Consider the following 16,183-nt stretch of genomic DNA (forward strand, 5'->3'; position numbering starts at 1 on the left):
GAACCACTGCACCAGGCTTATCCTTCCCTCACTTTTTTAAAATATAAAAGTAGCAAACTGTATGGGTCATACTATTCAGAACGTTGCTTTTCTTTTCTCTACAAAAAACGTCTAGGGGATCATTCCTAAGCAATACAGCAGGTCCTTCAGTAACATCACTTGGTCCAATCTCTTTTTTTTGAGACCTCGAGTCTCGCTCTGTCTCCCAGGCTGGTGTGCAGTGGTGCAATCTTGGCTCACTGCAACCTCTGCCTCCTGGGTTCAAGCAATTCTCTTGCCTCAGCCTCCCGAGTAGCTGGGATTACAGGCGCCCGCCACCACACCTGGCTAATTTTTCTATTTTTAGTAGAGATGGGGTTTCACCATCTTGGCCAGGCTGGTCTTGAACTTCTGACCTTGTGATCCACCTGCCTCAGTCTCCCAAAGTGCTGGGATTACAGGGGTGAGCCACTGCCCCTGGCCAATATTTGTATTTTTAATAGAGATGGGGTTTCACCATCTTGGCCAGGCTGGTCTTGAACTTCTGACCTTGTGATCCACCCGCCTCAGCCTCCCAAAGTGCTGGGATTACAGGCATGAGCCACACTGCCCAGTCAGTCCAATGTCTTCTCATTATATCACTGATGAGAAGAAACCCTGATTCCTGGCTGAGGTCATTGTCTGTATGGAGTGTACACATTCTCCCCATGTCTGCTTGGATGATATCCAGTTTATCTGGATACTCAGGTTTCCTTCCACATCCCAAAAATATACACTTAGGTGAATGGGGCTGACTACATGGTCCTGGTCTGAGTTGGTGGTATATGAGTGAGTGCGCCCTGCCATGGGATGACGTCCTGCCCATGACTGGTTCCCTCCTTACACCCTCAGCTGCTGGGACAGGCTCCAGCCACCTGCGACCTTGAACCCATTTGAGTAAGCAGGTAAATCATAACCTTGTTTGTTTGTTTTTTTTTTTAAGATGAAGTCTCGGTTTGTCACCCAGGCTGAAGTGCAGTGGCGCGATCTTGGCTCACTGCAACCTCTGTCCCCTGGCTTCAAGCCATTCTCCTGCCTCAGCCTTCTGAGTAGCTGGGACTACAGACACTCACCACCATGCCTGACTAATTTTTGTATTTTTAGTAGAGATGGGGTTTCACCATGATGGCCAGGCTGATCTGGAACTCCTGACCTCAAATGATCCGCCCTAGTTGGCCTCCCAAAGTGCAGGGATTACAGGCATGAGCCACCGCGCCTGGCTCATCTTACTTGTTTTTATTCATCTTTCATAAATGTATGTACAGCTCACATTTATTTCAATATTTAATTTAGAAGTGCTTTACAGTTTATTTAGAAGTTTGATGATGCTTTCATAACCAGAAATATGCCATAGGAGCTTAACTCTTATTTATATCAATTAGACTATGGTAAAATTGGTTTTTTCATATGTCCTTTCAAGTGGCAGAGTCACGGTTTCCAAAAACCTACTGATGACATCAAGTGAGGACTTATTGTACACAGAGAGCTTCCTCTTTCCTTTTCATTACTGCCCAGTGCTGTATTCTGGTGCAAGGACGCACTAGTTTATTTCACCAGTCCCTTATTAGTGGACATCTGGGTTATTTCTAGTCCTTTTTGCTAGTCCAAACAATGCTATGATGAGTCACTATGCACACACATATGTGCTGGCACATCCTCAGCACAAATTGCAGAAGTAGAGCTGCTGAGGCGAGGGGTGCCCACGGGCATGCTTTTGGCACACACTGCCGAGTGGCCCTCTGCTGAGTGGTATCACTCTACACTCCACCAGCACATGTGAGGGCCAGTTCCCACGGGAGCCAGGGTCTTTAATCCTCATGTCACAGATGGGGAAATGAAGGATCTGAGCAAGACAAGTCCAGGACTGCCCAACTCCAGATCCCAAGCTGTTTATGAACCAAGTGGGGAATAAGTGATCAAACAGTTAAGCCACAAAGCAGAAGAGGGAGAAGACTGGTGGAGGGACAATGAGAAGAGTGACAAGTCTTGCTGCGACAGAGATCTTATGGAGCCACATCCTCACCTGGTGGCTCTTTAAGAAACTGCACATGAAGATGTTTACAGGTAAGGTGTGTTTTCACAACTAGGGGAACACGCTGAGCCCTTGAGCTGGAAAAAACAGGGTGAAGGCCGGGTATAGCCCATAATTCCCAAATGCTACTTCTTGCTCCATTTCTAAAAACTCTCAATGGCCAGAGATCCCCACACCCCTCACTAAAGGGTGCAGTCTTGAGACAGGGTGCTGTAATAAGATGATGGTGGGGCAAAGGAGGGGTGCAAACAAATTATCCCTTTGTTTTGATGATGTAGTTTTTATTTATCTTGTCTGGACCTCATTATTCAAAAAAAAGGAGGTATCTATTTATCCTGGAGAGATGGGGAGTGGTGAGCTATTACAAACTATTCATTTGACATCCCTAAGTAACTTACAAGGATACACACAAACCTAAACTAGGTTAGTGGTGTGGCCAAAGCCCCTTCAGCAACCAGGTAAGAAGGTCTGAAATTCAATGATGCTCATGGAAATGGTGCGTCTATAACGACGGAATGAAGGTAGTTACTCTCTCAGACTGGATAAACAGTCCCTTCCTAATTTTATTAATCTGCCTGACAAATCATGCTTTTCCCCCTGTACTATACAAGTTTATTATGAGAACCAAGACAGACACGTGTGAAAAAAAATGAAAACTAATCTATAATGCATTCAAAACTGTCTATGAAATGTTACCAAAATGCAACGAAAGGGAGAAATCAGTTGGGATAAATATAATCGGGGAAAACTTCCTGAATTAATGACTGAAGACAAACCACTTTTAAAACAGCAATCATGCTGAAGAAAACACTGGCCCAGGCTATGATAAACGCACAAGTTTTGGATTCCTAGGACTCAACTCTCTCTGCATCTGCCAGGTGGCCATCCGTTAACACTGCAAGGTCTGGTCTTCATTTCCATAGATTCAAGATTTTACATATCATTACTTCTAACCCTCTGGGGTAGGGATGGAGGGGACAGATTCGGTTTGGAACTTTTAATAAGAGACAGCTTATCCTTCTCAGACTGGTGAACAGCACTTGTTGTGTTGGACCCACAATGTCTCCCAGGTCATCAGCTTTAAACAATCTCCTAATGTGGGGCCTCCTGTTCTCGGATCACACATTTTACAGTGTTCTGGAGGCTAGTAGCTCCATGATGGGGCACAGGCCCCAGTCTCCTCCCAAATGAAGAAAGTGCCAGGAGGTTGGACTGAATGACAGGAGGCATCAGAGCACAATGAACTCAACCCTCTCCTCTGAGAAAGGTCTGTACACACCAGAACTGCCTTGTCCTTTGTCCAAACCAAGAGACAAGGCACATAAGCTTCAGGATATTCTAGGGACCATCTGGACTTTGCTATTAAAATTCTAGTTTCCAGAACCTGAAGAGGCTGTATGATCCACCAGATATAATTAGGAGTGATGTAGGCTTGGCTTACTCTCACCCTACAGTAAAAATACGCCCACAAATCATGCATGTGGTAACACAAACTCTAAGCCTGGACATCTGACCCTTCTTGGTATATGCTGCATCACCCTAGGACACTCCTGTCACAGCTGCCGGGCTTCCTCCCACTCACTTCTGTCCAGGATGGAGAGAGGAGGACTGGGAACTGTGGGAGGGGCGAGGCTCTGCTCTTGCTCTTGACTAAACCCCTCAAACAGATGAATGATCAACTAGAGAGCAAGCCTTTGAACAAAAAAAGACCTCCCGCAGGACCTTTTTTTTTTTTTTTTTTTTTTGAGATAGAGTCTCGCTCTGTCGCCCAGGCTGTAGTGCAGTGGCACAATTGCAGCTTACTGCAACCTCTGCCTCCCAGGTTCAAGGGATTCTCGTGCCTCAGCCTCCTGAATCACTGGGATTACAGGCATGCACCACCATGCCTGGCTCATTTTTTGTATCTTTAGTACGGACAGGGTTTCGACGTGTTGCCAGGGCTCGTCTCGAACTCCTGAGCTCAGGCAATCCACCCGCCTAGGCCTCCCAAGGTGCTGGGTTTACAGATATGAGCCACCATGCCTGGCCTCTTTTTTTTTTTTTTTGTAGATGGACTCTCACTCTGTCGCCTAGGCTGGAGTGCAGCAGTGAGACCTTGGCTCACTGCAACCTCTGCCTCGTGGGTTCAAGCAATTCTCCTGGCTTAGCCTCCCAAGCAGCTGGGACTACAGGCACATGCCACCATGCCCTGCTAATTTTTCTATTTTTAGTAGATACGGGGTTTCACCATGTTGGCCAGGCTAGTCTTGAACTCCTCACCTCAAATGACCCGCCGGCCTTGGCCTCCCACAGTGTTGGGATTACAGGCGGGAGCTACCACGCATGGCCAGAACTCTTTTAAGTCGTGAGCTCCTTTTAGAACAATCTAATTATACCAACTTTGCCCTGGGAGCTCTGTCCTGGCAAGGGCTTGTCTCTGTACCTGAGCGCACAGTCACCTGTGCCAGCTACAGAGGCCAGGTGTTGTCAGACTGAGCAAGCCCTATGAGTTCAGGGTCAAAACCTCGACACTTGTTTTCACAGGAGGCCACAGGTATAATTGATAATTGCTATGAACACACAGTGGCAGAACCTGCCCACAGAACTAGACAAAGAGGCTATCCGTGCTGCTCTTTCTCCAATAACATGAAACTGTCCACAAGGAAACAGAAGGCAGGACCCAGCAGAGGTTGCTGGAAGAACTCCAGGGGAACTAGATTTATGGAATAAAGGAGCTTAAAGGCAGAGGCCAAGTGGCGTGGGAGGCAGCAGAAAAGGAGGTAAAGACACGTAGCGGAAGCCAACAAAGGGGCCAGTCACAAGAGGTGACTGAGGCCTGCTTCAGGGTGGTGTGGGTGCCAGAAAAACTGTGGCTGGAGGTCTGAGACTGGGAGGCCAGCAGCAAAGAGCAACTGCCATTTCCACCTGCTCCTGCCCTGCCGAGAAGTCCCCCTGGAGCCCCACAGTCCCCCATACAGCCTTGTCTTCCACTGTGAGGTAGGTCACTCTGAGCACTTTGTACCCCTTCTCTGCAGATAAAACCAAAGTAAAGTGAAAATGAAGAAAAGACTCAAAGCTACAGAGGGTAAACTGTGTGTGCTGTGGCTTGGCCATGGGCCGAGGCCATCCCCAGGATCCTCAGGCACCACGAGCCCGTTCTTTTCTTCCCAGGGCTGCTTCTGGAAGTTTTGCTTAGAGTCAAAAGAACAGAAGGAGTCTCCCAAGGGCCTAGGAGGAGCCAGTGGGTCCCTCTAGATCAATGTGGTAGGGAGGGCTGTGGGCCAGGCTGCTTGGCTGTCTGTTCCCTCACCTTCTCACTCACTTATCTGTTGGCTGACTGACCAGGGCCACCAGACAGCCTCCCAGCAAGGCCAGTCTTCTCACTTACAGGGCAAAGTCTTCAGATGGCTTTTTTTTTTTTTTTTTAAATTTGCGATGGAGTCTTGCTTTGTTGCCCAGGCTAGAGTGCAGTGGCGCTATCTCACTGCACCCTCTACCTCCTAGGTTCAAGCAATTCTCCTGCCTCAGTCTCCTGAGTAGTTGGGATTACAGGCACCCACCACCACGCCTGGCTAATTTTTGTATTTTTAGTAGAGACAGGGTTTCACCATGTTGGCCAGGCTGGTCTCGAACTCCTGACCTCATGTGATCCTCCTGCCTCGGCCTCCCAAAATGTTGGGATTACAGGCATGAGCCACTGCGCCCAGCCTAGATAGCCTTTAAAGAAATGTAAGTCACATCTACAAGGAGCTTGACTGAGTCCCAGTTACTCCTCCCCTCAACTCCAAGTTCTCTGGCCTCCTCAGCAGTCAGCAGAGTGTCTGTGTGTAACAAAGCTCAATGTACAAGGATGCCGAGGTTTGAATATGTCAATCAACTGCACCTTTTTTCCCACCAAAGAGCAAAGCAGAAAAACACCTTCCTTATAAGAAAAATCACTGTCAGAAGAGGCTGTACCTGGACCACATGGGTGCATTTCCACAGACCACTGCTTTTACTATACTGACAGTTTTTATTTTTCCATTTATTATTTTTGTAAGAGACAAGGCCTCGCTATGCTGCCCAGGCTGGTCTCAAACTCCTGAACTCAAGCCATCCTCCCTCCTTGGCCTCCCAAAGTGCTGGGATAACAGGCATGGGCCACGGTGCCCGGTCCTGACACTTTTTTTTGTGAGGTCATCAGGCTACATGTATGAAGACTGAGAAGAATCTTACCGATTCTCTCAAGAGATACTATTTAGAATGCCACTCACTGTACCATAGCATTCTCTTTGGAGAACCCATGGGAGAATTCTCTGGCCTCAATAACAGAAACAGCTGTCTCCACTCAGCAGACATTTTCACTTTGTAAGTACTGGCAAAACTGATAAAAAAAAATTTCCCTCTGCTTTGGCTGCTACAAAGCTCAGGGCCAAATACACAATCTCACTTGAGTAAAATGCATAGGACAGAGAGGTACTTGCCTTTTTGTGCTAATCTCTCCCTTGACTTTCTCCTATTTTTTTTTTTTCACTCCATGTGCCTCAATTGCTTTTATTAAAAATCTTGTTATATCAAAGTATCTTGGAACAATTCCTCGAATAGTTTTTTTTTGAACAAGATAGAGAAATTGTTAAAACAAAAAATAGAAAAAAGCTCCTAAAGCCAAGATTTTATTCCAATACCATAAGAAAATAAAACCCATTTACCCAATACTTCTACAAAGCAAATGTAGATACTCGGGTTAGTACTTCACTATCAAAGTGTGATCCAGTACCAGCAGCATCTGCATTACCTCAGAGCTTGTAGGGAATGCAGATTCTCAGGTCCTACCCCAGAACCTTGGAATGAGAACCTGCAGTTTAGCAGTATCTCCAGATAACTTGGTAAGCACAATGTTTCAGAAGCACTGGGTTGGTAAGTAAGGCTGTTTCAGCACCCTGAGAAGGAACAACTAAAATAGCTTTAAAACCATTCCTTGGGTGCCTATATGCCAGTTACACACCAGAAAATTTACGGTCCTTGTCTTCAAGGCCTCTGCAAAAGGACATTAGAAAAGGCTTACACCTTGTGGCAGGTTTTTAATGGCTAATTATAGAATACCACAGCTGGAAGGGAGTCCTCAGAAATAATAATATTCCCTAGAAAGAATTTGAGATTCACGGTGGCTATGTTAAAAACAGAATCACAGACCTGAAATTCTCCTGTGCCTGTTACAGGTGAGAAGGGGAAAGGTATTTGTTCTGGAAACTGGAAATAATTTAAGATAAACTGGTATGCCAAGGGAGCTTACAGCTACAAGGAAATGTGCAACTTAACCTGTTTCCTGTAACCAGAAAGTGGTACAGGAAAACCTGGAAGTGACGCAGTGTCCCCCAAGGGTTGTATCTGACACCTCTAGCTGGCAGACAGGTCTAAAGCCAACAGGAACACTTCTTGGGCTTTTCACAATGTTTGTGAACAACATTAAAGACAGTAGTTTCTTCATGAGAACAAATTTAAGTTATAAGGAGAATCCACCTCCATAAGCTCTGCTTCTATCTGGATGGATCAACCATGTAAAGATTTTCTGTCAGCCATACGAGGCCCCAATCTATTTGGCTCCTCTAATTTTACATGACCATTTCAGGTACCAGACCCCATTAAGAGTGTATCAGGTACAACTGTAACTCTTGGCCAAACTGCTATTTGGCACCGAATCAATCTTTAGCTGGTGGTGAGACTCCAGACACATAAACAGATAATATTCTATGGAATACTTTCACTGTGGAAAGAGAATCAGCAAAGGCTAAAGAGATGTTTAAAAATCAGCCATCAGGCTGGGCACGGTGGCTCATGCCTGTAATTCCAGCACTTTGGGCGGCTGAAGTGGGCGGATCACCTGAGGTCAGGGGTTCAAGACCAGGCTGGTCAACATGGCGAAACCCTGTCTCTACAAAAAATACAAAAATTAGCGGGACATGGTGGTGGGCGCCTGTAACCCCAGCTACTTGGCAGGCTGAGGCAGGAGAACTGCTCGAACTCGGGAGGAGGAGGTTGCAGTGAGCTGAGATTGTGCCACCGCACTCCAGCCTGGCCAAGAAGAGTGAAACTCCCTCTCAAAAAAAGAAAAAAATCCGCCATCAGATAACGGGCCAGGCACCGTGGCTCATGCCTGTAATCGCTTGAGCCCAGGAGTTCAAACCAGCCTGGGCAATATAGAGAGACATCATCTCTACAACAAAATAGAAAATTAGCTGGGCGTGGTGATGTGCATCTGTGATCCCAGCTACTTGGGAGGCTGAGGTGAGAGGGACTCTTGACTCCAGGAGGCTGAGGTCACAGTGAGTTGAGATCATGACACTGCACTCCAGCCTGGGTGATGGAGTCAGACCCTGTCTCAAAAAAAGGGATCGGATAAAGACCAAAAAGCAGAGAGATCCTGAAAGGTCAAGTACTATACAGATATTTCTTATTAGTGAGTGTATTCAAGTATCCATTTATTTTTCTCCTAACAACTGCTAACAGCTAACAGCTACAGATCATTTTCTTTGTGCCAGGAACTATGGTAGGCACTTTACATTAATATCTTATTTAATCCTCATAACCCATCACATAGGTACTATTACTATTCCCATTTTCAGGATGAGGAAACCAAGACACAGAGAAGTTAAATAACTTAATGACATGCCTGTAATCCCAGCACTCTGGGAGGCAGAGGCAGGAGGATTGCTTGAGCCTAGGAGTTTAAGACCAGCCTGGACAACATGGCAAGAACCCCATCACCATTAAAACAAACAAACAAACAAACAAACAAACAAACTTAATCAGAGTTAGTAACATGGCAGAGCTAAAGTCTGTTTGACTTAGAAAGCCTGAGCTTAGCTGCCTTCCTAACCTGTAAGAATAACTGGCTCAAGAAGTTAAATAAATATTTCTGTTGTGTCACCTTTGGGCTACCCATGCTAACTTTGTTCCCTTTTGGCTTCCTTCCATCATTGAGTGCCTTTTATGTTCCAAGCATTGTGCTAGGGGCTGGGGAAACCGCAATACAGTGTGATGTGTAAAAATAGAGGTCGGAGAAGGTAGCCCTGAACAGGGAGGAGTTATCAGTCGCAGGATGAGTAAGTGCCTTCGAAAGCTTTGCAAAAGAGCTTAAACTGATTTCCTTGTTTTTTTTGTTGTTGTTGTTTTGTTTTCTAAGTGGGCCAGAATTGACTCAACAGAGGGTGGGAAAGGGGAATGGAGTGAACAAAGTAAAAAGTGGTGACTTCTAGATCTTTCAACTAAACCCAAAGCAAACTGACCCAACACCCTTTGTCACGCACTTTAACACAACATTCTCCATACCCTAGATCTGAGGACTGTTAGATTATTTACAAATGCTACCTCCCTTCGTGGTCCTGATGAATTCCCAGTGAGGTCCAATCTGCCCTGGCAGGTTTCCGCTCATTTTTGTTACAAACAATACACTAAACCCAAACTACTAATCATCAAGGGCTGGAACAGGTTTTGGACATTCGTCCCCAGGCTGCTGAGAACTGTTCTAGTGATGACAGTTAGAAAGGGTAGCTCTCCGAGGCAAAAAAAAAAGAGACATCTAGATTTTTTCGCTCCGCATCTGGGCGCTGCAGCATCCACGGTGATAAGAAGACATCACTGGTCTCCATCTTTCGAGAGGGAAAGGCCCGCGCTGCACTAGTCCCGACTGGGTAGCTGGGTAAACAGCCCACGCTCGGCAGAGGCCTGAGGGAAAGTGACCTCCCCAGGGGCCCAGGCCGACCAGCAGCGCAGCTGCTCCGCCACCAGATGCGCGGACTCGCGCGCTCCCTCGCCGCGCCCGGGCACTCCCAAGCCCAGCCGCCCGCCTCGGCCCCGACCCCTCGGCCGCCACAACACACGCCGTTCCGCCCGCAAAATGGAGGCGAAGGCACGAGGCGCCCCCGCCCCCAGGGAGCCTTTGTGCTCTTGCCGGCGGGGACGCGAGGCCAGACGGCCCGCACCGCAAGGGCCCCGCAGGCACCGAAGGGAAGGGGCGGAGGGGGCCGGGCTGCGCGCGCGGATCTAGCCCCGGCCACCGCCCCCAGTGCCGCGGGCACCCCGGACACCAGCACCAGAGCGCGGGACGCTGCCTACCTACCGTACCGCGAACGCTTCGCACGTCCGGAACGGCCTCAGCAGCCCCATGCGGTGGCCCCAAGCTAGGGGGCCCTGACTGCAACCGCGGCCCTCCAACCGCAGCCCGAAACGCGAAGGGCGGGACCGAGCGCCAACCACGCCCTTCGGACGCGGTGACCACACCCTTCTTCCCGCCCCTTCTCCCTCCGCGGGAGAGCGTTCGGCAGTGTCGCGCAGCCAATCTCAACCCTCAGTCCGGGGCTCGACCAATACGTGGGCGATTCTGCAAGATGAGCCCGCCCCCTACTTCGTCTTGGCCTATGGGAAGCCGGGACTTCTTCAGCTGCTGTCGTCCCTCGTTTTTGGAGCTCCGACCTCAGCTTCGCCTGAGAGCCGGGTTGTGCAAGGGCGGGTCATTCTGGGGCGCTTAGGGGTGGGTGCCCGGGGACGCGCTTTCCCGCGTGAAGGTCGCGCCAGGAGTCATGCGTACATTCGTTCATTTTGCTCTGGACGTACTGATGTTTCTACGCGCCGCCGCCACGAGGTGGTCCCACCTCCTTTCGCTGTGTTTCTGTTTACATTCGCATCTGCGAGACCCGGCGGCGCGACCGAGGCCCGAACAGGTGCTGTGGGGCGAGGCGGGGAGCCAATGCCGAGGGGAGCTCCCCAGGCCGGGTGATTGAGGCCAGCTTCGGGGGGAGGTGGAGCTCTGGCTCGCAGAGAATGGGAAGGGTGTGAAAAATGAACTGGGAGCTGCTTAGCGACTCCGAGCTGCCTGCTCTGATGGGAAATTGGTGATGGAGTCAGAGGGAAGTGGGAGGCAGCTTGTGGGAGGCCAGGGTGCACACTCTGTCCCCCGCCAGCATGAGACCTAGGAGCTTTCATATATCTCTAACTATCTATCTGTCTATTTTGCAGAGATGGGATCTTGCTGTGTTGCCAAGGCTGGGCTTGAACTGGACTCAGACTGTCCTCCCGCCTCGGCCTCCCAGAGTGCTGGAATTACAGGCGTGAGCCACTCCATCCCGTCCCCTAGGAGCTTAATGACACTGCCCTTTAGCTTTTACTGCTCAGCAGAATCCGGAGGCATAGAGGAACTACCACCTAGCTGGCGTGGGGAAGGGGTCCTCCCTTCTGATGGTTTTCTCTCAGCAGCACTTTCAACAATCTGGCTTCTGCTGAATATCTCCTCAATTCATAAAACAGGTGTCTGTAAATGTCAACCCCAGCTGGGTGCAGGGTACAAATTTTTTCCTGCAGAGCTCTTGAGTCCCAGGTAGTTTAGGAGACAAGGACTTGTTTGGTTTTCCCAGACCTGTCAGGACAGCTCAGAGGTTTTGTCTAACCCACGGGTCACAAACTTTTGACAACAGCAGCATCTAGCCCACAGATGGTTTTATTTGGGCATCACATAGGTTTTCTTTGTTTGTTTGCTTCTGTTTTTTAAATAAGAATTTGAATCCCACCAACACCACTGGTCCATTAAGTAACCGCCAGCCTTCACACATTTGCTGTCTACCCGAAGGGATTGGTGTTTGTGACCCTAGATCTTTTCTATACACAGAAGACCTCCAGTGGAGTCACCTAATCCCACAGCCAAGTCACCCCTGCTGAACAGAGAACTGTACAAAGTCCAAACAGGCATACATATCCTTATGGTTTCCCAATCTATAAGAGAGGGGATAGGATGAAGGATTCCCAAGGTTCCTTTTGGTTCTGACGTTCTGTAATTTTGTGTTGTGAGCAGCTTTTGTTTTTGCCTGATGGGAAAACTTTCCTTTGGGGAATTGTCTGCAGTCCCCTGGATCAGATGGTTCTTTAGCACCACACTTCTCTGGCCTCTCGAGGCAGGATGGGTGTGGAGAAGGGGAGGTGTGGAGCCCAGGCTTGGCCAACTATAGTCTCCCTCCTCTTGTTCTCAAATTTCCCCAGGGATGTGCACATGACCAAACCTAAGATGATCTGAGCCCTTGTCAGGGATTTTAGAGAATGAGGGTGGGAGAAAGAGGCTCTTTCCTCTGGTGTTTCTGAGCATGGGAAAAATAGGCCTGGAGCTGTCTGTAGTTATACTCCTTGCACCAGCAATGCTGGAGAACCAGGTCTGGAAATGTTAGGAACCAGCTAAGCCATCCTGCTTTGGTACTCTGATTAGGTGCATGCCAGCTCCTTTGGTGGTGACATGAATTATTTTTCAACTCTTCTCACTCAAGATTCAAGTTTTGGGAAGGACCATTTACTAGGCCTAGTCTAGGTTATGTGCCTGCGTTCCAATTGCTAATAGGCAAATAGAGTTCTGGTTTCTCCTGTGGCTTCTAGTCAGGGAGGCCTAGCCTCATAGCAAGACTCAGTGTGTGGGGGCCTCCCCTCAAATGAGAAGAATGAGACGCTGGGTTGCCAAAAGTTGCTCCACTATAGGCTGTCTCTTAGGCTGCCCAGCGTTCACAGAAGTGCTTTCAAAGGTAAATGAAAATGCTGCCATCCAACAAAATGCGAGGATCTCTCCTACAACAGAATTTACTTATCCCTTCCCCAAAGCAGGGCATCTCAAAATCTCCTCGTTTATTGTATTTGGCCCAAGTCCAACTTCTGTTAAGTGATGTTCCATTCTTCCTTTCAGTTTCATCATCATCCCATCCCATCGTTGCAATGTGTAAACTAAATTGTAAAGTTAAGCATCACTGATAGACTTTAGATACAATTGTGAAGAGAAAGGAAATGAAAGGAAAGGACAATAGCTAAAAACTCTTCATTTATATATAATACAGCAAGAAGGGAAATACTGTTAGAGGTTATAATCCTCATTTTTGTAACTGGTAATGAAGCTTTATTGTCATTTACAATTTTCCTTCTCTGCTACCTATTCCAGGTCCCTCTTTCCTTCACGCAACCCCTCAGCTGGCCAGGATTCTTTGCCTGGTTGGGTTAAGCAAGTTTTTGTTCTTGAGGAGGTTGTCTGTAGGTAGGTTGTAGTTTGTCTGTAGGTGGTGCAGTATGTTGCCATCAACTTGTGCCCTGGCATGAGAGTGATGAGGTGCCTCAGGAGACCTCCTGGGTTCTAGTATTGCTCCTCTTGCCTCCGTGGCGTGACAGCAACCCCACTTCCTCCTAAGCGTCGAGATCAGTCACCAAACAGCATGTGACCTGTGGCATGAGGAGACCACATCAATTTCAGTTTCCAGTTAATAGGAACCATTATTGTAGTTCTGGTGAAAGCATTGTACTAAAATATCTAAACCAGCTGGTTTGAGGAAAAGCAAAGATAAATCATCAGGTATGATTTGAGAAGTGCCACACCCGTTGTTTCCAGCAGTGATATTCTGCTGTGGAAGAAACTATTGGTCATTGGTTCAGAGTTTTGTCTCCCAGCAGGCAGTTGAACTAATTTTTTTTTTTTTTTTTAAATTAAAAATTTTGGCCAGCTGGTGGCTTCTTGCTTGGTGGCCGGGAGCCAGATTCCATGCTAGGCAGGAGCAAGGTGCAGCCGGTGGGAATGCAGGAGAGGCCAGTCGCTTGTTTTGGGACTTTCGAAACAGCAGCCTGGGAACCAACAGAGAAGATTCCGTCTTCCAGAGGTTGCCACTGTCTGCCGACTCACTTGTCTCCATCCTCAGTCATCTTTTAAAAATACGTAGTGATGCTCTAGCTGTCTGGTTCTTCACGGGGAATGTGAAGTCTGACATCATTCCTATTGCCATGAAATCTGAAACTCAGCATCATATTCACTGAAAATTGCCTTGGAGTTTGACAAACCCTTTCCCCAGTGATACTGAAAGGTTGTTTTGTTTTTGTTTTGTTTTTTTGAGATGGTGTCTCACTCTGTCACCCAGCTGGGGCTGGAGTGCAGTAGCACGATCTTGGCCTACTGCAACCTCCACCTCCCAGGTTCAGGGGATTCTCCTGCCTCATCCTCCCGAGTAGCGGGGATTACAGGCACCCACCACCATGCCTGGCTAATTTTTGTGTTTTTAGAAGAGACGGTTTCATCATGTTGGTAAGGCTGGTCTTGAACTCCTGACCTCAGGTGATCCACCTGCCTTGGTCTCCCAAATTGCTGGGATTACAGGTGTGAGCCACTACACCTGGTCAGATGCAAGTTATTTTGAGCTAAACAGAAGAGCTACCAACATCCGTATAAAGTAACTATAAGAACAAAATTAAAAAAGTTTCAACTAATGAAAATTCTTCCCACCAACCACAATTCCATCCAACAGCCAAAAAGCAGAGGAAAACTAACATAATACTTTTCATATGAAGTAAATATCATTTAGTAAGCAGCTGCAGCTATAAAGAATACCAAAAATCAGACATTAAAAAACTCAAAATAGAAGTGGACACAAAGCAGAAAGCTATAAAATGAGAACTGACTAAATTCAGGAAAGAAGTAGAAGAAAAAGCCAAAATAATCTTGAGATATGGAAACTAAATTACATTGTGTCCACGGGAAAATAGGTTAGCCTAAAAATTCAAGAAAGAACATTCATAAATTTAAAACAGCCAAGAGAACTCAAAACAAATTTGAAAAAGAAGGAAAAATATCAGAAAAAAAGAGAAGATAGACAGAAGTTAACATATGCATCACTGAAGTCTCCAAAGAAGAGAAACATGACAATGAAACAAAGCTATAACTAGAGATAGTTTTCTGGATATAAAATAAAACATGAATTTTTGGGACCAAAGGTACCTGGAGAAAAACTGACTCAGTATCATTAGCCTCAGTGAAATGCAAATCAAAACCACAATTATAGCCACTAGGATGGCTATAAAAAATGTAACAACGTGTTGATGAGGATGTGGAGAAATTGGAACTCATACTTGGCTGGTAAGACTGTCAAATGGAGGCTGGGCACAGTGGCTCATACCTGTAATTCCAACTCTGCCAGGCTAACGTGGTAGGATCGCTAGGGCCCAGTAGGTCAAGGTTGCAGTGAGCTGTGATCGTACCACTGCACTCCAGCCTGAGCAACAGGGCGAGACCTTGTCTCAAAAGAAAGGAAAAAAAAAAAAAGTATGTCAAATAATACAGCCACTTTGGAAAGCAGTCTGGAAGTTTCTCAAAAATTAAACATAAAGTTACCATATGACCCAGCAGTTCCACTCCTATGTACATATCCAAGATAAATTAAAACATATGTTCATACAAAAACTTGTACATGATTGGTTATTGCAGCATTATTCACAAGAGCCAAAAAGTGGAAACAACCCAAATACCCATTAACTGATGAATGGGTAAGTAAAATACAGGATATCCATAATATGGAATGTTATCCGGCAGTAAAATCAATGCTACAGAATGTAGACAAACTTGCTATACAATGTGGGTGAACCATGAAAACATGCCAAGTGAAAGAAGCCAGTCACAGAAGACCACATAGATGATTCCATTCGTGTGACACATCCAGAATAGGTAAATCTATGAAGATGGTAGATTAGCAGTTACCTAGGGCTCCAGGAATTCAGGGGAATGGGAAGTGACCACTAATGGGTAACAGTTTCTTTTAGGGGTAATGAACTAAATTTGATGGTTCTAAACTTGACTGTGATGATGCTTGCACAACTCTGTGAATAAACTAAAACCATGGAACTGTGTACTGTAAATGGGTGAACTGTATAGTAGGGAAGTTATATCTCAATAAAGCTGTTTTTTAAAAAAAAGATATAGGGGTCAACTTGAAGGACTTTTTCTTTTTTTTTTTTTTTTTCTTTTCTTTTTTTTGAGACAGAGTCTTGCTCTTTCTCCCAGGCTGGAGTGCAGTGGTACGATCTCACCTGACTGCAACCTCTGCCTCCCTGGTTCAAGTGATTCTCCTGCCTCAGCCTGCTGAATTATAGGTGCTTGCCCCCACACCCGGCTAATTTTTTTTTTTTTCTTTCAGTAGAGACAGGGTTTTACCATGTTGACCAGGCTGGTCTCAAACTCCTGACCTCAAGTGATCCACCTGCCTCAGCCTCCCAAAATGCTGGGATTACAGGCATGAGCTACCACATCCGGCCTTGAAGGACTTTTTCATTGGCCGAATTTGGGACAATCTGCAAATAAAAATTAATGTTAATTATTATTTAATTATATTTTAAGTATAA

General features: G+C 46.7%; 1 protein-coding gene and 1 long non-coding RNA gene across 3 annotated transcripts in view; one reads left to right on the forward strand and one right to left on the reverse strand.

Moving 5' to 3' along the window:
* The window catches only part of CEP68 (centrosomal protein 68), a 28,065-nt gene extending 17,790 nt beyond the window's left edge, over positions 1–10,275 (reverse strand). Inside the window, exon 1 of one of the 2 annotated variants that reach the window (XM_050754818.1) lies at positions 10,128–10,275. The gene's annotated coding sequence lies outside the window, so the exon portion shown is untranslated. Of the gene's footprint in view, positions 1–10,123 lie in introns of both variants that reach the window. The other variant, XM_050754817.1, reaches the window with a different exon arrangement.
* A 222-nt stretch (positions 10,276–10,497) lies between these two features.
* Positions 10,498–15,682, forward strand: LOC126934227 (uncharacterized). Its single transcript, XR_007718882.1, has 2 exons — positions 10,498–10,728; positions 11,024–15,682. It is a non-coding gene; the product is annotated as an uncharacterized LOC126934227 (long non-coding RNA).
* The last annotated feature ends 501 nt before the right edge of the window (positions 15,683–16,183 follow it).

The sequence above is a fragment of the Macaca thibetana genome, chromosome 13 (genome assembly GCF_024542745.1).
Source record: "Macaca thibetana thibetana isolate TM-01 chromosome 13, ASM2454274v1, whole genome shotgun sequence".
Taxonomy (NCBI): Eukaryota; Metazoa; Chordata; class Mammalia; order Primates; family Cercopithecidae; genus Macaca; species Macaca thibetana.